Source organism: Molothrus ater, chromosome Z (genome assembly GCF_012460135.2).
Source record: "Molothrus ater isolate BHLD 08-10-18 breed brown headed cowbird chromosome Z, BPBGC_Mater_1.1, whole genome shotgun sequence".
Lineage (NCBI taxonomy): Eukaryota > Metazoa > Chordata > Aves > Passeriformes > Icteridae > Molothrus > Molothrus ater.
Genome location: NC_050511.2, coordinates 58,830,095 through 58,852,443, shown reverse-complemented (window position 1 = coordinate 58,852,443; position 22,349 = coordinate 58,830,095). Strand labels below are relative to the sequence as shown.

Genomic DNA, 22,349 nt, shown 5'->3' with positions numbered 1-22,349 from the left:
TCCATTTAAATAGGAAATAACAATATCATATTTTGGTTTGGATGTTGTAGATGTTCAAGACTTCAATATCCATGGCTGGATGAGGTCATATGAATTCTTCATATAGCTAGGTAAGCCATCCAATGGAGATCAAAACACAGTTTTGACTCTTCAGTCCAATCTGGTAATGTTGCAGCTTTATTCTTCTTTTCTGAGTTACTACACATTGTGTATTAGAAAAAATGGAAAAAATATGCAGCTAATTCCTGAACTAGCCAATCTCTCAGTTTTCTGTCTGATCCTCTAATGCCTTGCTCTTTTAGACTTTTTGGAGCTATCAATAAAAACATGTGAAATAATCCTAGCTCTCTAGCTCTGAGACTACCATCTACATCTGCTTCCACTAGAACAAAAACTTCTCTAGGAATCAATCAGCACACACAAAGGGACTAATTAAACCATTCTGTCATTTCCTTTGAAACTGTCACACTGCATTTCTTATCTTGAATTCATTCAACTCTAGTGATGGTGCAGTAATTTTAGCAGGGTTGTACTAAAGCAATAATACAGGGAGCATGAAGAGATCACCCCACATTGAATTGCTGGATTGAAAACTGAAGATCAGGGACACCAGTCAAGAAATTCTTGTGAGGGTATAAGAAATATTGGAGTGCCTAAAGGATATTATAAATTAGTCTTGTGTGTTACAGGAAGAAGTTGAAATCATAAAAAATAAGGAAATCAAATAACATGGGGCTCATATGTTTTATATCAACATTAGAACTCCAGATTACAAGAGAGGCCACCCTGGCTCTGAGCAGAGGCATATCTGTCTTTTACCTGCTCTCCACTAGTGATAGGAAATCAGTGTCTGCAGACAGGTTATAGAAAGGAGCATGTGGCCAAGGCTTCCCCAAATATTCCTGCAGCTGCTGGTGATTCAAAGATAACATGCTCATAGTAGTAGTCCGGATCCTACAGCCCTCACAGTACATGAATAGAAATGTTCTGAAATTATTGCTTGAGACTAAAAAACCACAAACTTCCTGCAATAATTCATATTTAATTTTATTATTTATCTAGAAAATGCACATAGAACCACATGCCACTTCTGCATTTGAGCTTTTGAGGAATATCTCCATTCTGACTGTGCTCTGTAAGTTCACCGCTGCTGTAGTCTCACATCAGCATAAACAAAATGGTTTTTTTAAGAAATTAAAAGTTACAGAGCCAGAAGTAGTCACTTCTATTTTTTTATTTAATTTTATTTTTTCCCATTTCTGGAGGATTCTTCATAACCATACTGTGCAATAAAAAACACTGAGAATATGTCTTTTACTGTCTTCCAGTGAGAGACTGGAATGTTAATATTCAATGACTCAAAATAGTTGGCATTTTCAAAAGCAGTGTGTGTTTTGCTGACTATGCACAAAGTAACCATGCAGGTGCAAGGGGAATGCACACCCACCCACTACAAGGCTACAAGCTAAGTTTGAGCCAGGTAAGGGGAGAGACCAATATGTAGATCCTGAGAGATGGGATAATGCTTTTCATCATGCCGCTGTCCTGCCTTCCACAGGCTCAGGTGGGAAAACTTCCTCTGCAGGACATATTGGGACATTCTAGGTAGGCTTGAGGGTGTTAATCCCTTCAGATGGAGAAAAATTGGCTCAACTACACTGACATGAGAGGCAGTTTTCATGTGTTAGAATGGATCATGAACCATCAAAGACTCCAGAATATGCCATGATCCACAGTGTTTAATCAGACACTGTAAAACTCCCTGTCCCAGGGAATGTACCTGGGCATTCCCACAAGGCCTGAGCATATATTAATCCATTAAAGTTTGTGTTTCATGTGTTTCCTCTATCCCAGACAGATCAAGACTGTGACCATCACTTTGACCAACATCTTGTCACTGGGTCCACAGGTGGTAATATCTTTCTACTCCTCCCTTTTCTAATTTTTCTTTCTTTTCTGCTTATACATTTTTCTTAAGTGTTTATTTTGTGTTTTCTACCTGAATGTTCTAAAGTAAAAGTAAGTGCTAGTAAAATTTTGTTACTGAATCTCCCGAGAATTTAGTTGTTTCTTTCATGTACTGCCCAGAGTGAAGCAACCAACTTTCCCCTAAACTCACTGAGCAGATATGGACATAACCAATTTTGTAACATCAGAACAAATTTGTGGCTATTTTTTATCTGTTTCTTGTGAATTCAGATTCCTCTTGGGGACAACCTGGTTCTATTAATTGCTGTGCTTAGATGATGTATTTTACAGTTTTAATCATGAGCTTTATAGGGATCTGGTATACAACACCAAAGAGTCTTCTTATAGCATCAGAAGGCTATGAATTTAAATACCATCCAAAAACTATTCTCACCTGCTTTGAATGCTCTGAGGACACCATAAAGAGTAATCAGTAAATTATTTAACCACATGCATAAATTGAAAATACCAGATACCAAGGATTCAGAAATTTGTTTCTGTGAATTTTTCTGTGATAGCCAAAACCTATGAAATCACATTTAAAGATACAACCTAAGCTATAGAATTCCTATAGGATTAACAAACCTGAAAATTTCTATTTTTGAATGGTTAAACAAGTTCCTTTATAATTTTTACCTCAGTTCCCTGCTGCATAAAATGAACTTATCATTTTTTTGCGTATACAGGGGCATTCTGAAAGCACTAGACCAGAATTGTTTGAAGTTCTGAGTATCACTCCAGTAAAGTTGGTGACTGATTCCAGTGTGAACATACTGCTGAGGATACTTGTGTATTCAGCTTTGGAAAATAGAAACTAGTTTTGAAATCCTTATAAGGAGAAAATAAAAAATCTCTGCAATTGTGCAGTCATCTCACATTAGAGTTGGTTGCTACAGACCACTGCATAGTAGAGAATCCCACTGCAAAGAGCCATTTGCCAACAGACTTACTGTACATTGGTAAGCACATTATTACCATATCTAAGGTATTTTACATCCTGTGCATGGATAACTATGGAGTCCAACTGGCTATCACCACTTTGCAACAGCCTAAATATATCTGGCTAGATGTGACAAAGAGAGACTCAGTAATGTCTTTAAAAACAAATAAGCCTACTACAATAAAGGCTGATTAATAATTACAATTTAAAGTAAAGGGAAAATTGCCAAGGGTTCTGTTCTTTTAATGAGAATGTTGTGGAGTATTGAAATACTTTTGTTGTGTTCTAATTCTGGTAGAAAAAATACAGCTCCTTGGCTGAATTCCAAATACATGTAAGTTAGAAAACTGTTGACATTATATGTAACTGGATTTGATTTCAGCACAGGATAAAAAGAATTCAAGTACTTATTTTAGTTTTGCCATATTAATAAAGTAATAACACTTTTCAACATGGACTGTAAATACCTGTGTTGTTGAGGACTCCTCTATCAGGATCTAAGCTGCATAAAGAGGACACCGTTTTCTGAAATTACAGTTTTAGATGTATTTAATACAGTTTCAAAAGGCTAAACACTTAGCTTTCTAGAGCAGAGTTCAGTCTTCAGAAGAATGATAATTCCTAATATTGATTCTGTTAAAAATAAATTAAATAAATATGTATGGAAAGACAGTAATGGCTCCCAACGATCATGGTGATGACTTTGTTCTAGCTAAGAATTTAAGCACTACTGTCAGACACGGTAATTTTTACAAAGCAGGATCAAACCAAAGGCTACTTCAGAGGTACTACAAGGTGCAAAACAAAGGACAGGAAATTCTAAGTTTAAATCCAGCTGCTGGAGAAGCTTATTTTCCTTCTTTACATCCTACTTCTGGTATCACAAGACTGGACAGTCGGAAAGGGCTCCAGACTCTGAAACATCAAACTCCTGGGACAATTGAACAATATTATGTGTTGTTTGCTCCTCACTGAGGGCCGTGGTATGTGCGCAGGACTGTGGGGGAAGCAGGGTTAAAGTTAAGAAAGAATGAAAAATTTCCTTAACTCTCTAGGGCTCAATGTGGATAAGCCACAAGGCATAGTCAGTTCCTAGAGATGTTGCTGAAAGCCAAAAGTTCTCATTGCCTCTGAGGAAAGCTTAATACCACAGATTCCATCTTTTCAAGTCAGTTGTAGGTTGTTTCACTCTGCATTGATTTAAAGTATAAATATTTATGAGCTCCTACTCCTAATTATATAAATAAATCAATGTCCTGGGGAATACAAGGCTTCCTTATTTTTACTTTTGTTTCTTTTTTTTTTTTCTTTTTTTTTGAACTTTTGTATATCTATTATCTGACTTTAAATGCATATAGGCATAATAAGAGCAAATCATGAAGTATTGACCCATTGCCACTCAAACAAAAGTTATATCTCCTTTCCCAGGATAAAAACATTTACCTCAGCTATTCTATAACACATCTCTCTGTTTTATCAAATCATTTAAAGATAATCCCTTTCGAACAAAATCAATTTCTAATCTCTGATGTTACCTGCTATCTGGCTCCAGGTCTAAGAGGCCTTGGGATGCCAACATTGTAAGACTCTCCTCTGGTTTCAATTCAGACAGTAGCAGCTTTTTAAAAGTATCTTGCTCCTAAAAACTAATATATGTGTATGGTCCGGATCGATAGAGTACTTATTTTACTTCTAAGTTTCTGAAGCCACACAGAGTCCTTCTATTGGCGATTTTGCTATTAGGAGGGGAAAAAACACCTGAGCACGTAGAACACCACATGTACACTTTTCTTTCAGTGGTAAAATGTGTGATTTTCCATTTACAAGGATTACCTGGGAAGTGAAGATCCAAATACTCCAGTTTAATCTACCTGTGTCACGTACCATTCAGACATAAAGTCTGAGTACTACAGCTTCACATGCTTATGAGCAAAGATTTATGGACACATTCTATTGTTTCCTTTGCTTCAGAAATACTTGAATAACAGTACTTCTGGTTCTCAGATATTTGGAAGGAACACTGCACACAAGTCCCCTGGGGATCTGACGCACATTTGTTTTACTGTTGATAACATGTTCCCCATAACTTTAGATGCTCCACACTAAAAGGAAGAACTTGGTCTGCATCTTCATGGAACACATAAATCTTGTGTCTTCACAAAATATCATCAGTGGAGATGATCACCATGCAGGGAGGAGGTAACAGCACAAGAAGCAAACACATCCTGGAGAAAGACTCCAGAAGGTCCCCTTATAGAACTCATAGAACCACACTCATAGAACTCCTGTGAGACACAGTTTATACATCTGCAAAGGCAGAAAGAAAAAATATCCAGTCTCAATTTTTTGTCCCCTAATAATACTGAAATTTTAATTCCAAAATTTTTGACGTGTTTATCCACTGCAGAGGGAAAATAAAAACCAGAAAAGGAAAACCATCACAGCATCCTGCTTACTGCCAGCCATCCTTGGCTGGAGTCCTGGTGCTTCACTGGGAGCCGGCGCATGATGCTCTTTGCAGAGCACAGCAGCCACTGCTATGTACAGCAACAGCTGTGCTGTAACATCCACCTCTCATTGTAGTAACACTTCATTAAAAAATATAGAAAATGCTCAAAATATTTCCATACCTCACAGCCTATATCTGGTGAACTGATTATAAAATTAAATTATCTGTTTTCTTCAAGTTTTCTGGATTAAATCTATGTTATAAAGTGTGCACAAACTACTTAAGTGACATTCAAATTCTAAATTTGACTCCTGAAATGTAATTAAGTGTCATGGTTATGAGCAGTGATAATCCTGCATGTTACAAACTGCATTTTAACAGATAGGAAATAAAAAGAAAATCGTGGTTTGTGTCTTCATTTTTTTTAAGATACATACAGCATCAGATTACACATCAGGCAGTGATGTGAGGGCATGAAATAATTATTGCAGTTTCACTCCATGGTGGAAAGGATTACTCCTAATGAGGTGCTACTTGATTCACCACAAGTTGAAACTACATGATTAAACATCAATTCACTGATGTTTCATCCTGACTCAAGTCCTATCCTGGATTCATGGAATTTTCTGTGGACAGGGCCTCAATTTGTCATTAAAAAACTGTTTCTAAGAGCTATTTAAAAATTATCTTTCAACAGCCTAAATGAACTGATTGGCTTGAAAAATAGTTTAGAAGAACTTTTGATAAACTTTGATTTGCTATTTCAGCTAAGTAACACACAAAACCAAAGTGCATCCTCAACTCATTTTCAAGGGCTAAAGAAAATGATTGTGATAGGAACAGATATCCTAAAATAAATAAATCAGAAGTGACTTCAATGTGCCATTCAGCTTGTCAAGCAAACTGTGGCTGATCTTTTCAATTTAAATAAGAAAATCTTTTTTTGCTTATTGCTCAGATCTTTACATAAGAGATGTAGCATTTTCTAAGGCAATAAAGATGTACATACCTAAAGGTTGAAAATAACTGTAGATTTAAAAACTAAAATCTCCTGTTTCTAGTGGCTGAGTTACAAAATTATCTTGTGAGACTCCCGTCACTCCATCACTGTCAGTTGTGATGGTTAATAGTAATGTAATCCCTGTGCAAATTCAGCCTGATGGTCTGCATCCAGCAGTGCAAGATAGATTGCTATAGAGTGCGGAGTCCTCTTCCTCACACACTGGATCTAGAAAACCACAGCAATTTCATTCTGGACAATCACTGCAATTTCTGCGTCTCCAAAGAAAATTGTTTAATTGTCCACATTTCAGTCAGTTATGAAAAGCTGACTTACACAAATTGTGCTAGTTATATAGATTAAAACAGAGTGCCTAAGAACTTTATTTTTCTCCCCAAATGTGATACAAGATTGAGGAGGAAAACAGCAAAAAAGCAATTTTGCAGCTGATTCCCTGGAACCCAATTTGCTCTAGCCATGCAGCTCATCTGCCCATCTAGTCTCAAGATAAATAGAAGAAACTGAATCTGATCACATCCCAGCACTGTGTGATAGGAATGAAGGAAAATGGGTGAAGATATCCCCACACAGTTATGGTGCTCCTCAGGACAAAGGGACCTCCTAAACATACATCTTGTCTCGGCACAGTCTGGTTTTTTGGTAGTGGTGGGGGAGGGACACAGGGGTAGCTTCTGTGAGAAGCTGCTACAAGCAACACAGCCAATCGCTGATGGATCTGAAGATGGGCATGCTGCTCGCCCTATTAGAGAGATTGGTAATGCCTCTGTGATGACCTATTTAAGAAGAAAATCAAAGCAGCACATGGGCAGGGTTTTTTCCAAGTGATGGCAAGGCACTGCCGCTGGGGCCATCCCAGCACAGCCTGTGGCAAGCCTTGCCTGCCTGGCCACACCTAGCCAGCTGTACCATGGGCAGAAGGGCAGAGGTGGCGGCGGCTTCCCCCTCACAGTGCCCTGCATTGAGAGAGGCGTTACATAGAGTCAGCGCTGCAGCAGCCACCACAGCTCACATGGTGGTGGCAGGGGCTGCCTGGCTAGCAGTGAAAACATGGCAAACAACCTGCAGAACTTAGACAAAATCAACCTCTTGGCACTGCGGCATCTTGAAATAATCTTTGAATTAGTGGAACTTGTTGTCAATCGTACCTACAGGTTTTTCTTCTAGTTAAAGAGAAGGGAGTGAGGACATGGGAGGGAGAACAACATGGTGACACCAAGGTCAGTGGAGGAGGGAGAGGAAGTGCTCCAAGCATCAGAGCCAAGATTTCTCTGCAGGCTGTGGTGAGGGTTGTAGTGAAACAAACTGTTCCCTTGTAATGCATGAAGTTCATAGGCGATGCAGAGTTCCACTCACAGCCCATGGGAAAACTGCTCAGGCTGGAGTGGGTAGATACCAAAGAAAGCTGTAATCCAGTGGGAGACCCAAATCAAGAGAAAGAGAGCACCTGCTTCTAGAAATAGAGAAAAGGCCCTTACTCCCAAACTAAAGAAGCCTATCCTTAAAAGACTGCACTCCGTGGATGAGTGAGCCATGCCACAACAGTTTTGGGAAGACTATTTGGCCATAGGAGGGACCCCACGGCATAGCAGAGGAAAGACTCCTCTCCCTGAGTGAACAGAAAAAGATCCCGAGTGACAAGCTTAACAAAACCCCCACACCCTGCCTCCCTGCACTGTCAGGGCAAAGGAGGGAGGAACTGGGGGGGAAAAAAGGTGTTTTAAAGACTCATTGTACTTCTCATTATCCTCCTCTGACTCTGTTAATAATAAATTTAACTTACGCCCTTAAATTTGGACCTGTTTTGTGCTTAGAGTGCTTTTCTCCCAGTCCTTATCTCAACTCATGAGCCCTTCATCAATTTTTTTCCCTCTCCTCTGCCCAGCTATAGCAGAAGAGGGTGAACAAAAGACTTCTGGGGTTGAAAGACTTGACACCTGGCATTTGGCCAGTGTCAAACAACAATAACTTGGAAATGAATTTCTCCACAGGATGGCCTGTTTCTCCAACCCCATGAGGAGTGCAGGGTACATTACTGACATTTTTAATTTAAAAAAAACCTGTCACTATAGGAGATCTTCGCACAGTACTGACAGTGCCTTAGTTTTAAGTACCACAAACCCTATGGCTGGAGCACACTGGGACTGATTCCAGTCTCCTACAAAGAAATCAACAGCCATCAAGGTGTCACAAGGTTAAATGAGGGCAGGATAGACCCAATACCCTACATTTTATTTATGGTATATCTGTGTTGCATACAAATTGGCACAAGTATGAGGAAATATGAGCATCTCAGCATCCTTCAGTGCCAAATGCAGACAAGATGCAACAGAGTCATTTTCTCAATTCAACATAACATACAATATGCCACTCTCCATCAAGCTACAGCAACTGAAATGTGCTTCAGGCCAATGGAAAATATCCCTAAAAATAGCTAAGCTGTTTCTGGGCAAAAGGAGAAGTATTCAAAATTTCCTTGAAAATGTTCCCACCTGGATTTGCTGGAAATGCAACATGATTGTTCAGTGACAGGAAGCTCACTGGTGAGTTGTCCCCTCAGTATTACCCTGCTTTTCCAAAAGCACTACAAACATGTAGCAGTCCTTTAAAGTACTGTACATGAAAGCTACTCTCTAAACTGCTCCATCATGAAGCATTGTGAAGCATTTAAATGCTCCATGGTGAAGCACTGTCTTAGTGGCTTTCTGCTGCTCAAGAACTTTGGATTGTAATGTATTATAGTAGTGCTATTCTCATAGATATCATTTTACAAATACAATACAAATGATTGTCACATGAGAATCTTCTAAATCATATAAAGGAAAATAAATGTGCACTGCAGAGGGACTTGCTTCTTTTTCTAAGACATTTTATAGAATATTACTATAAAAATACTACTTCTGTCTTTCAGATTCATCCACAGTAAGGTTTAAGAGCATTAGATGTGTTACAAATACAAATTATTTTGGTAGCATGATTATTTATCAATGCCTATTTGCAAATTTTCTATGCCTCTATTCAGCCCTGACATACAGCCTGTATAAATTACAGAATTTTCATAATCGAAAGCAGAGGGAGAGGTGATTCTTCCCCTTTGCATACATGCCACTGGCATACAGGTACAAGTTACTAATACCAAAGCATGTTCTGCCAGGCCTTGGCTTCTCAGAAGCTCATGGAGGTCCAGAAGCTCATGGAGGTCCTCCCTAATCTGGGAGCTGTCTAGTTTTCCTGATGCATCTGCATAGAAGCATAGCATTGGTCATGTCGAGCCTCCCCGGAAACCATGTTATCTGGTATGGGATAGTCTTATCCCACATCCTTCCTTCTTTTTTTTGCAAATATCATTGCTGTCATTCTCCATGGGTCTGTTCTCCCATTACATGGGCCACCACCTTCACCACAGAGTAAGAGATATGCTCAGGACTTCCCCCGAAACCAACAGCAGGAGAAAAACTACAATCTAGATTGCCAATATTTTAAACAGTCACCTTTATCTATTGAGCTATTCTTGTCCTCATCATCCTTGGTGACACTAACCCACCATCCTCTCCTTCAATACAGAGCCATCCTGTAAAAGCAGAGCTTCTGCAGGCTTTTTGGTAGGTCCCTGGGTGGAGCAAGGTCTCCTTGCAAAGATCCTTTCATGAGCAGGACTCATAGGCTTGGCCAGGATGGATGAGAGGAACTACAAATTGCTTCAAAACTCCTCTATTTTCAGTCATAGTCTCTTTGAGGTTCAGGTAGCTTCACTGCAGATTGTAAAAACCTTACAGAAGATTAAGGATAAAAATTTCCATTTCTATAGTATTTTTAGCTTATATTTCATTTTCCAGGCTGCAATAGGCTTGAATTGAGCCACAATGCTTGTGACGCTCCAAACACAAAAAGGAATTTTAAAAAGTGACAATTCCTAAAATGTGTTTCTTGTTGTATAACAAATTCCCAGTATTGTAGATTAAACTAGAAGGAACAGGAACCCTAATTTGGGGATTAGATAGAATTTCACTTTGCGCTGTGGCAAAAAGATAGTGCCTGCTGTGTTCTAGTCAGTAAGTAGAAAAGATATTTTTCAGGAGGATAACACACAGCTTAGCTGATTCAAAAATACAGTCATATGTGAATCAAAGATATTCCTGCACAATTAGTGAAAGCTAACAACAAAAAGGTGTGAGGTACTCACACCCCTCATTTGCTCTGCAGCATTTAAGGCAGAACTAATGGCACAAGTCCCCATAATTTTATCAGCACTTTTATATTTGGTGTCCCTCCAGATAACTCATCCTAAAGAATCTGCCTCAACACTTTAGACACACTCAATTCAGTATCTTCATCATTAGCAATTTTTTCTTTTGTGCTAGTTCCTTAAAACTATACCTTGATCAAGTTCCTATGGCTGTCTTGTAGTCAAAATTCTGTTAACAAGAAATCAGATCAACAGCTGGAAATCACACTTTTTCTTATCATAAACCCAGTAATTTTCATTTAACACACAGAAGCATAGCTAGGTAGAAAACCTGAAATCAAAGGCAAAGGAACCAGATACATTCAGTTGGGGCTTTTTGGATTTTTTACTGGAATTCATCACATCAAGAAATCAGGCAGTAGCTTAAAAACTAAAAGAGGTGTTGAATCCAAACCTTGCCATAAAGACCTTCAAGCTTTTCCATGTTTGTTTACACATGGATGAATTCATCTGCCCATGTGACTCTCAGCAGCTGCCCTTTAATTGCCTGTTTAAGTCCTCAGAGCCTAAATTGTCTTTGGAGTCTAAATTGATTGAATCAAACAACCTATGATAAAATTTTTATTAAATTGTCATGTACAGTTTCTGTTACCTCAGACTGCAAATGCTTTGGAGCTGAGGTGTCTTTTTCTCATTAACCATTATTTTGAATCAAACAATCTCTAGCTTGTATGTGCATTCAAAACAAGCATAATGTATGTCACTTATCACCAAAAAGTACCTAAATCCTGTCTTACATCAGCAATACAACATGAAGAACCATAAACAGTCATTCAACTGCTGGAAGCAAGCCTAAAAAAGTGATGTTTTGAATACTTATACAGGCAGCTGAATGGGCAGTAAGTGAATTAGCAGAAGCCCACCTGAAGGAATTCACATAAAAAAACCAAACAGTTATGAACTTTTTTTTTTTTTTCCTCAAGTGTAGGAAAAATCAGGCTGATATGAAATGAGGTGGAAGTCCGATTCCCATTTCCCCATGTTTATACAATCAACAATGAAAGTTTAATTTACCACTTTTTTTTTTTAGTAAATCTTTCATTAGGTGGCATACATGTGCATTTTCTTTAGGACACTCACTTTTGCCTCCCTCTTTAAAGCAATCCTGCGAGGAAATTCTTTGGGCAGAAATGTATGGCTTCTTGGTGAATGTCAGAGGACAGTATGAGGAACATTGGAGTAGGTCTGACCTGTGGTTAGGCTGTTGATGGACTGTCTGGGATGAAACTGGCCATCCATTTAGTTTTGCATCCAGGTACTAGTTTTGTGGGCAACTTACTGCCCTTGCAATTTTGAAGGTTTGTTTGATTTCCACTGACCTCTTATTGCAATAATCTCTGAAGTTAAAAGGTGGCCCCACTTCACATATGTAGTATCCAGGGATAGAAGATGAAAGGAAAGGGAAAAGGAAAGGGAAAGGGAAAGGGAAAGGGAAAGGGAAAGGGAAAGGGAAAGGGAAAGGGAAAGGGAAAGGGAAAGGGAAAGGGAAAGGGAGTTCCAGGAAGGGAAGGGGAGTTCCGGGAAGGCAAGGCAATGCAAGGGTTTTAACATTTGAAGTGTCAGCATAAATTGGCCTTCCAGAAAATAAAAGGACTTACGCAGAGAAGCCTCACTAGGGCAGAGAAAACACAAAGCGTCCAAGATAGGCAGTCACAGTGATACTGGCTTTCTAAGAAGCTGCATTTAAATGTTTGTTTTTTGCAAAGTCATTCAAGTATTTCTTCCACATGGAGAGTGGAGGTGTGTTTTCCAGCAGGTAGGATGGGTGGTTGCAGTTTTTCACAAAATAAAGATTCTTCAGTTGCTTTATTCAGTGGGACTGTTGAAAAGCTATACTCTTTAAGTGGAGCCTATATATATAATAAGTAGAACCTATTTCATATATAATTTTAATAATAATAATAATATGAAGTAATTTATTACAGCACATAATATTGATAGTAGGTAAGAACTAGCTGTTACTTGATGGAAATATTTAGGCATATATTTTCAAGTTTGTTACTATTCCTCTTGGAAGTCCATCAATTGCCTAATTTTCTAAAAATAAAAATAGGAAAAAACCCAAAGACTAGATATGAAAGCTGTTGGGTTTTTTTAATAACATAGAACTTAACTGCAGGTCTTAGAAGTTACTGAGTTACCTCACATGTAGCTGAATATATTCAAAAGGTGGATGTGTAGGTTCAATATTTTTCAACAACAGTAAGAAGTCAGTCTGTGTTTGCTGTATTATATCATCCAGTTTTTTCTTACCTCTAATTTCATTCTCTCTCCAAAAAGCTGAGAACCATTCCTATTTTTCCAACAATGCCTGGATGCTGGGGTTTCTGGATGTCTGGCAGTTACAACAGAGCTGAAATGCAGAGGCACACAGCGATGTGGAGGGAATGCAGTCCTCCAGGAGTGGGTTTACTACACTTTCACAGAGACATGATGGAATTAAATTGGTGCTGCACATTCATAGGATGACACAGACTATACTATCCCTACAGGAATATTTGAGTACTTTGATTTAGAAGTGACCTTTAAGAGTTTAATAGGAAAGTTTCCAAAATGTTCTTTCAATATAAGTGTAAGGATGTACAAACTTTGAACAAGAGTAAGATTTTTGTACTTTTTGTGCATTCAAAAGTACTGGAAAACATTTGTTTTGTTGTATTGTATATTACTACATATTATTTTGCTTAAAGGAAAGCATTAACCTAGACACCATCTTATGATTTCGTCTTGGCTTACAAGACAGATGTCTTCTAGGGAAGGTAGGAGCCTCTCTTGGAATGGAGAATGCAAACTTCCTCCCTCAGAATTATTTTAATTTTGAAATTAAGGCATTCTCAGGCAAAGATATGGGAATAGTAATAACAGATCTTTGCTAGTATGTATAACAAGGCAAACAAAACAACAACAACTACAGCGTTAACACCCAGCAGAACCAGAGCCCAGCGACGGTGCCCTTCCCCTCTGGTGCAGTTCCGGTCACAGCCGGCAGGGGTGCTGGTGGCTCCCAGTGGGCAGGGCAGCTGCAGTGATTCCCCCGCGCCTGCAGGGGGCGCGCTGGTGTGAGCTCAGGGAGCACACTGTAATAGCGGCTTGGCCCAGACAGGAAAGGATGGAAGAGAGGATCTGCTTCCCAAAACCCTGGGGCAGTCCATCCTGGTGCTCCAACAGGATTCTTGCAAGCAGCAAGCTGGAACAACAGGAATGAGCAGAAATCCCAGGGTGGTGGACAAGATGTATCAGAAACTCCATGGCAATAGCTGGAATCCTGGCAGAGCAGGGGGATGTGGGGCCCAGCAGCAGAAGAAAGGTTCCCTGCTGGATTATGGTGGTGGTAGCAAATTCCTTTTTCCCCAAGCCACAAGTCTGACCATTCTCCTCCAAAGCCCAGCAGAGAGAGACCCCAGCTCCCTAGCACCCAAGTTTTTACCTGCCTCTATTCTCGCAGTATCTCTGTGTCATCCCCCCCTGCCCCAGAGAAACTCGCAAAAAAACCAGAGGAGTTCCCCCTCCCTGCCATCTCATGCACACAGCCATTAGAGCTTCTTAGTAACTCAGTGGGAAAAACTTCCACAAGCAACAAGGAAAGAAAAGCAAAACCCAACCCCCAACAGATTTATACAGCTTCCCTAGCTAGCCTTTAGCTGGATCACAAAGTTCAAGTAGGAGCATAAAGATTACCTAACAAAAGATTACCCTTGCTAGGACAAACCATGTGGCTATGTAAGCAGCCTGATAAGGGGAACTGTGGGAAGTGGGGGGGGGGGGAATGCTGCTGAGTTAAATCCACTTTCCTGTGTCTTGCTTTGAAAGCCTTCAAACATTAGCATCAATGAACTCCAGTGCAGGAACTTGGTACTGTTTGTGGCTGACAATGTTTCTGGAGAAGTCTGTCTCACAGAGCACTCTGCTGACATTGTCATTTAGATGCCAATAACATTATCAAAGTAGTCTTTACCAGAAATTTGATAATTTGCTTCTAACAACTCTAATTTCTCTATTCACAGATTTGCTAAAGTAGTTTGGAGGACTCTTTAAGAAGTATGATGCTATTAATTAGTTATTATTTCTTCCATGAAACAGTTGAAAAAATTCAAAGTTCAGTCCCTTGTTTTCAGTCAGATATGCTAGTAATCAAGACCTGACTGAAACAATAAATTTCAAGAGTTGCAAATGTTAGAGTCATTAAGTTTGCGTAATGAATCTCAGTGAATAGACTGTCTCCTGAGAAGAAGCACTTCACATCTTATGAATATTGTGGGATTGTGGTGTTGTTCCTGGGCAGGTGTGGTCGAGAGCTGTCTCCTCTTGCTCTGGGTGACCAGCTATCCCAGCCCACCTTGCTCTCAGGCCCGGAAGAAAAGACGTGCCCACGACCAGACGATGAAGGATGGCTCTGAACATGGCTATAGGTCCAACAGGGTTTATTGCAGGAAGGTTGGAGGGTCCAGGTAAGGCGAGAGCAAGGAGACAGGCAGGAACACAACCACTGCTGAAAGGAAGCCAGTGGCAGAACCCAGAACAGGGGTGGGGCCAGGGTTTATAACTGGGGCGAGGTAGGCGGGGTCAGGATACATGTGTCCAATGGTAAGGGGAGTCAGGGGAGGAGTTGAGGTGGGTGACAAGGGGTACACCAGTGAGAGAGGAGGGCAAGGGTGGTTCTAAGATGAGACCCAACTGGGAAAGGGGGAGTGAAGAACCTTCTAGAATCAGGGAGTGGACCACGGTTGATTGACAGTCTGGCTGAAGTCTCCTCCCAGGGCATCTCCGTGCCCTCCTCCCTGTGGTCCCCCCCCCCACAGAACATTGATATGATTTTCTCTGTGCAATCTCTAGTCTGCCAGTCTCTCCAAGATCTTGTTTGCTTGTTTCTGCTCTTTAAAGCAATAACATGATGTTCTAATATCACCGGTAGTATCAATGGTGACTGCTACTCCAGATATATGTGAGACATGTCCTGTTGACCAATCACATTTGTCGGTGTCATGGAAGAGATGCTGGAGCAGTCTTCCATGAAATTTGTAGATGTCACCAAATGAGAGTGACCACTGCACCAGGGGGTCATCTAGGAGATGAAGACAAGTCTTGCAAAATAGTATATGATAGGAGGACAAGAGATAATAAGAAAGGTTTGGGCTGGATATAGGTTGAAATTTGTTTCCTGTGAAGATGTTGGGTAGTGGGGTAGATAAACAAGGGAGACTGGCTGTATCCAGCCCCAGAAGGTATAAAAAAGGCATAGAAAAGTCCTGGAACATTCCCCTCTAATATTCAAGCTGGCTCTATGTGGGAATTGGCAGCTGTGACTTGGAGTCAGCTGGATTTTACTCTGAAAGACTCAGTTAGTTACAAGCCCTGGGAATAATATTTTTTAATTTAGGGTGAGCCTGAGAGATCCCCCATAAGCCTTTGGTGTTTTCCCTATATGGTTATAGTTCTTGAATGTTCCACCCCCAAGTGTATATATTGTTGCTTCCCCTTTGTTTCCGGTCTTTGGATCCTGCCCCTCTTATTGTGCTCTTCTTCTTGGCAAAAAAACTTTAATAAAGGGTGAAAAATAACAAACCCACGTTTGTTATTTTTCACCCTTTATTAAAGTTCTTTTCCATTGAACCCAGTCCTTTTCATTTTCGCCACCCTCATCCTGAAGTCAGGTAACCAGAGAGGTTTGTCACAGCCACACTCACTGCGACAGCACCACTTTGAGTAAATGGGTCTCGCTGTCTTCTCAATTTGCTCTGATGTTGCATCTTCTATGTACCTATCAGACATCATTTGGTTTTGTTCCACTGTAAAGTATGCTAAGAGCTTTAGGATATGGAGAATAGCAGGGCTGACTGATTTTGACAGTTATTGAGCCTGTTTTTATCCCTAGTCTTGTGTATGTACTTGGTACCTCTAATGTACATACAGCCCATTGCTGGATCCTGAGTGAGTCCTATTCTTTATTGACAAAACCAATTTTCAGCAGTTTTCCAATCTTTGAAGATTGAGGACAGAAGGATCACCGTTCCCAAAAAAGTGTATTCAAAATTGGTACTGAGATATACTGAAATATTCAAAATAAGTACTGAAATATTTACCCCATTGAGAAAAAAAGACTCCTTATAGTATCTTGTTGAAATTCTAAGACATAGCTTTTGAAAAATCATTGCTCTTCACACAGCTAGCCATTTCCAGGCCTCAGCTGCTGCTCTGGGGAGTCCATGGTTTCTGTATGGTACTTTCCCACTCTCCTGCCGTATCTGGACATTCCTCAAAAAGGCATCTGTCCACAATTACAGATCTTCCTCATGGCATGGGCCACATCACCAGGAAAGTGGGAAAGTTCAGGATGACAAACTGAGAATACTATTTCACTGTCAAATCCATGGGATCAAGGGAAAAACAAATCCTATCTGTTTTGGCAAATGGTGAAGGAAAGAGGAAAAGCACAGGCTATTAGGTTAATGTAGGCAGACAGGACTGACCTCTGCTATCTAGATTAGTTTATTTTGCTGCAGTATTTTGCACATTGAAATGACTTTTGTCAGGGAACCTCCAAGCACTTTGGAGACCATGTAATTAAGAGCTGTGACACTTTGTGAGATATAATTGCAGTTGTCCCACTGTGGGGTGACTCTCACAGAGTTACTGAGTTGCTTAGGTAAGTACCTAAAAAGTTACCGAGTTATATTGACTCAGAAACCACCAGATGTAAGGGTAACAGTAGCATGGACAGCATCGGGACATGGTGGCGGCGTTGCTGGTACTCCATCCAAGTGCCATGAATGCATGGGTCAAAGCTGAGAAGGATATTCACTGTTGGCAAGGCAGTCTGGAGGATGTTGATCTCTATCCAAGAGTGGAAAGTGAGGAACTTCGGACACCAGTTTTCAAACAACTGACAGATTTTTGCAGTGCTGTGTTACTCTTAAAATATTGCACTGAAAAATTTGAACGATTAATACATGAGCTACAACTGCTTCAGGAAACCCATGCATGTGATCACTGTTGCCCGGCATTAATCAAGAGAAGTGAATTCAGCTTCCACAATACAAGCAGTTTCTGACCTCAGCTTTCAGGAATTCATAATTCACTCTCACTGTCATTTCTTTCCTCTTCCATGCTCTTTCACAAAAGGTGAACCTGCAAAGAAAGAAACCAAAGTCATTAACTGTTGGAAACTTTAATGTCCTACAAAACCTGCGTTAGAAGTGATAATGAAATTTCCGCTACTGAAAGGAGACTTTGCTAACTAATGTGTGTAGTAAGAAGAGGGCCTATATAGCCCACAAAAATAAAAGCTGTGTTCATTTTTAATATACCTCATTCATAATTTCTCATGCTTAAATTGGCAAAACACCAAATTAAAATTTAAGATGTTCCTTTTAATTTTCATTAATTAGAGTAAATATGTGGTTAACCATTTCCACTAGACTCTATTACATACAGTATATTTGACAAAATTTCTTTTAGAACCAAACTGAGTAACATTTCTAATGCTCTTTGGACATGAAATTAATTAATCCTAAAAATCCAGGTTCTGACCTGCAAAAGAAGCTTGCTGCTGAATTACTTGGGTTTCCATGATTGAAACTGTTGTTACTTGTTGAGGTTTTTTGTTGTCCCTGCTGTGGGTTGGGTTTTCTTTACTTTTCTTTCCTTTTCTTTCCTTGTTACTTGTGGAATTTTTTTCCTTCCCGTTGAATTGCTAAGAAGCACTGATGACTGGGTGCTTGAGAGAGTGGGGAGGGGGCGCTACTCTGGTTTTTGGGAGTTTCTCTCAGAGGGACAGTAATACTACGAGAATAGAAAGAGGTAAAAGGATGGGGGCTGGGGCAGTTGCGGATCTCTCGCTCTCTCTGGGCTTTGGAGGAGGACAGTCAGATCCATAGCCTGGAGAAAGGAATTCACTGCCACCACCATAACCCAGCTGGGAGCTGCCTTTCTTCTGTTGCTGTGCCCCACAACGCCTGCACTGCCGGGGCATCCCACAGTTCCAACTACTGCCACGGAGTTTCTGATACATCTTATCCACCACTCTGGGATTTCTGCTCATTGATGCTTCCGAGAGTCCTGCTGGGGCACTGGGACCAACTGCTCCAGGGGGTTCGGGAAGCAAAGCCTCTCTTCCATCCTTTCCCATCTCAGACAAAGCCGCCATTACCGTGTGCTCCCCAAGCCCGCACTGGAGCGCCCCCTGCAGCCATGTGGGGATCACTGCACCGGCCCGGCCCACTGGGAGCCACCAGCGCCACTGCCGGTTGTAACCGGAACTGCACCAATGGGGAAAGTGCCGGTGGCCAAGAAGGACACTGTTACTGGGTTTCTGGTTCTGTTTGTTGTTAGTGACATAGTCTTTGTTGTTTTGTTTGCCTTCTTATACACACTAGAAAAGAACTGTTATTCCTATTCTCATATCTTTTTGCCTTAGAGCCCCTTAATTTCAAAATTATAATAATTCGGAGGGAGGGGGCTCAAATTCTCCATTCCAAGGGAGGCTCCTGCCTTCCTTAACAGACACCTATATTTCAAACCTAGACAGTCCCTTGAGTGATAAGTAATGATGAGCAGGAACAGCTTAAAGAGGAACGCTGATAAGATTAGTGTCCTTGGCTCTCTGTTCCATGCTCACTCAACAATTGATCAGGCTGGGAATCATGAAGCTTCAATATTCATGAAGCAGCCCCTGTTTAAAAGGCAGAAACACAAGTTCTTGCAGGTACAAACTCTTAAATACTTTTTTAACTCTTACAGTCCTTTAATTGAAAACTCTTTTCAGGTCCTATACAGAGCAGCCAGCACTGCTCCCATTCAATCAGAGATTAATAGATTAATTCAGAGGAAACCATAGTTAGCCCAGACGGACTCACTATACAAATATATAAGTATTTCCACAGAGGTCTTCAACTTAACACTGAGAAGTTGTGTCATAACTTACCTACTGTCAAAACACAGCAAATTCTCTGTTTTGGCCCAAAATTTCTTCTTCTGTGACAAAAACATTTAACTGAAAATATTTGCCTCATTTTACTGAAGAAAATACCCTGAAAGATATTGTTGCTGCTTCTATTCTCATTTTAAAAATTAGGAAGTGTCTTCTAAACCAGTAGCAATTTGAGAAGGCAATTTTGATTTTGACACGAATTCCAAAATGTCGAATGAAATCAAATTTTGCTATTTGTTATGGGAACAAAAAAGTAAATCACAATAATTATAATAAGAGTGAAAAGTAAAAAAAGATAAAAGAGGGGAAAAATTAAAGAAAAGACATCTTCACTTAGAGGAGTACAACTTTCCAAAAAACATCATTAAAAGCAAGGAGTGACAGGTACAGGGGGGAAATGGAAACTAGGGAAGAGAGAGATAGAAAACATAGACAAAATGGCGGAGGTATTGCATAGAGTCAGGTTCTGATGAATGGACACTGTGGAAATGAGGTAGCTAAAACATGCAGAAAAGAGGGCACTTATTAATCAAGTTGATAAAGTAACTTGTAAAAGAAAAGAAACTGGCAACTGAGGAAAAAAGCTAATGGATAAACTCAAATAATTTTGTGAAATCGAAGAAAATGAGGCACATACACAATACGAAGAGAAGAGAGAAAGCCAAACTACAGACTTTTGCAAAGGATTCAAACCCTGGAAGATTCAACTCATCAAAAATTGTGAGTAGTCTTTTTATTTTTGTTTTGTTAATTCTGAGAGAAGATATAAATCATGTTTTATATAAGGAAAAAAGAGGGAAATATATTACAGCATCCAAATTCTCCAGGGGGAGAAAAGCTATAAAAATGCCTGAATGCTTTTTTTCCCAGTATATCCAGGGATGCTGGAAGTGCTTGGTAAAACTAAAAATACAAAGTTTCTCTAGCAGGTTGATCAGCTGAAAAGGTGGGGTCATAATGAGTCTGATTCAAATATGCTTGTGAAGCCTGAACAGCTGTGACAGACTCAGAACCACTGAAATCAGTGAAGATATTCTCAATAAAGAATTTGAATCAGGAAATTGTAATCTGATTCCAAAAAGAGCTGTAAGGTTGTGTGGTGGTTTAAGAGTGGGGCAGTCAAACCCCACTGTGATGTAGTCAATCTGCCCCAGACACGCCAGGGCAAGCACTACGTGCTGACCATGGTGGAAGCCACCACTGGATGGTTGGAAACCTACCCTGTGTCTCATGCTACGGCCCTGAGCCTTGAAAAGCAAGTCCTGTGGAGACATGGTACCCCTGAGAGGATCAAGTGGGACAACGGGACTCATTTCAAGAACAGCCTTATCAACACCAGGGATAGGGAACATGGCAACGGTAGTAGCCATGTGGTTACCATTCAGTGGTAGAATTCTTGCCTGCCATGCAGGAGGCCTGGGTTTGATTCCTGGCCAATGCACCAAAAATGTCATGGTTTGACACTGGCACAATGCCAGTGCCCCCATGAGAATACCCTCTCCCTGGTTTCTGATGTGAAATGTGACCAGGAACAAGCAAAGCAGGTTCCCACTTAGAAATAATAAAAAAAAAAAATTATTAACTAAACTACGAGGGAAAGGGAAAAAAAACCCACACAAGTAAAATGAAAACTTCACAAATACATCTCCTCCTCCTCCCCACCAAATTCCCAATACAATACATCCCCCAAATCATCGACTCTCGGTCTGGCGCCACCCTTCAGAATACTCAATTCTCAGTTCATTAAGAGGAGAAGGAGTCCTTCTTGTGCCAATGGTGACCTCTTCCTTTCATGTCCAGCGCTCTCACCACTGAACACAGACCAGAGCTGCTTCTAGGGTCATCTTTTAAGGTTGCTTCATCCCACTCCAAAAAGGCACAGTCTCAACTTCCACACATCTGTCCCCCCCATATTTTTCACCCCCTGGGGCCGAGGGGTACCCACACCGAACCTTCTTGGTCCTGAGGCATTGCCTCCCCCTAGAATGCAGTCCCTGTATCACAAGGAAACATGGCTCTGTCCATGGCTACACAAAAAGAGTCCAGTATAAGCTACTCCATCATCTCTTCCACCTGAGTTCTCTATTCTTTTCAGATCTCTCCCTTGCTCAGAGCTCCAACTCTTACTCAGGTCCCTCTTCATCTTCTGCTCCATCCCCCTCCAGGAGAGGTCAATGCTCTGCAGAGTTTTCATTGTCCACAAAAGGGTTAAAAGTTCTTACAAGCGTCCGGACACATCGCTGCAGGGCATTCCCCCCCCCAACTCCGCCCGGGGGCTGTGCGGCCAGCACTCTCTCTCTCTCTCTTTCTCTCTCTCTGGGGGGTGGGGAGGGGAGAGATCCAAAGTCTTTCCCGCTGGAAATCCAAAGAGAGCCTCCCAGGGGAGAGCTCTGCTTTTAACCCTGTGTTCTCAGAGGCAGATCCAATGTCCAAATAGCCACACTAGGTGCCAATATTAAAATCTGAGCATCCATTGGCCTGACCACAGCATCCCAGAAAACATATTTCCTGTCAAACCACCACAGATTGATAATATACATCTTGCTTTTTAACAGTCTTAAGTTAACTTTGCAAATGTCTACATTTTATAGACCCTCACGAAAAAAGGTAAAGCAAGAAGAATGGGTATACCCTCTTGGGGATACACATGGTTGCTAGTTGCTTGTCAGGATCTAAGTGGGCAGTGTTTGCTGATGTCCTAGCTCTAACAAAATATGGGAGAAATTATTTATTTCTATGATTAAAATTAAAGAAACAAATGAACAGACTCAAAACAAATGAAACCAAACCAGAAAAAGCTAA

General features: G+C 40.6%; 1 long non-coding RNA gene across 1 annotated transcript in view; it reads left to right on the top strand.

The window, feature by feature from the left end:
* LOC118699841 (uncharacterized) overlaps positions 1-1,996 on the top strand; it is an 83,529-nt gene extending 81,533 nt beyond the window's left edge. Inside the window, exon 4 of the long non-coding RNA XR_004982129.1 lies at positions 1,855-1,996. This is a non-coding gene — a long non-coding RNA (uncharacterized LOC118699841). The remainder of the gene's footprint in view (positions 1-1,854) is intronic.
* The last annotated feature ends 20,353 nt before the right edge of the window (positions 1,997-22,349 follow it).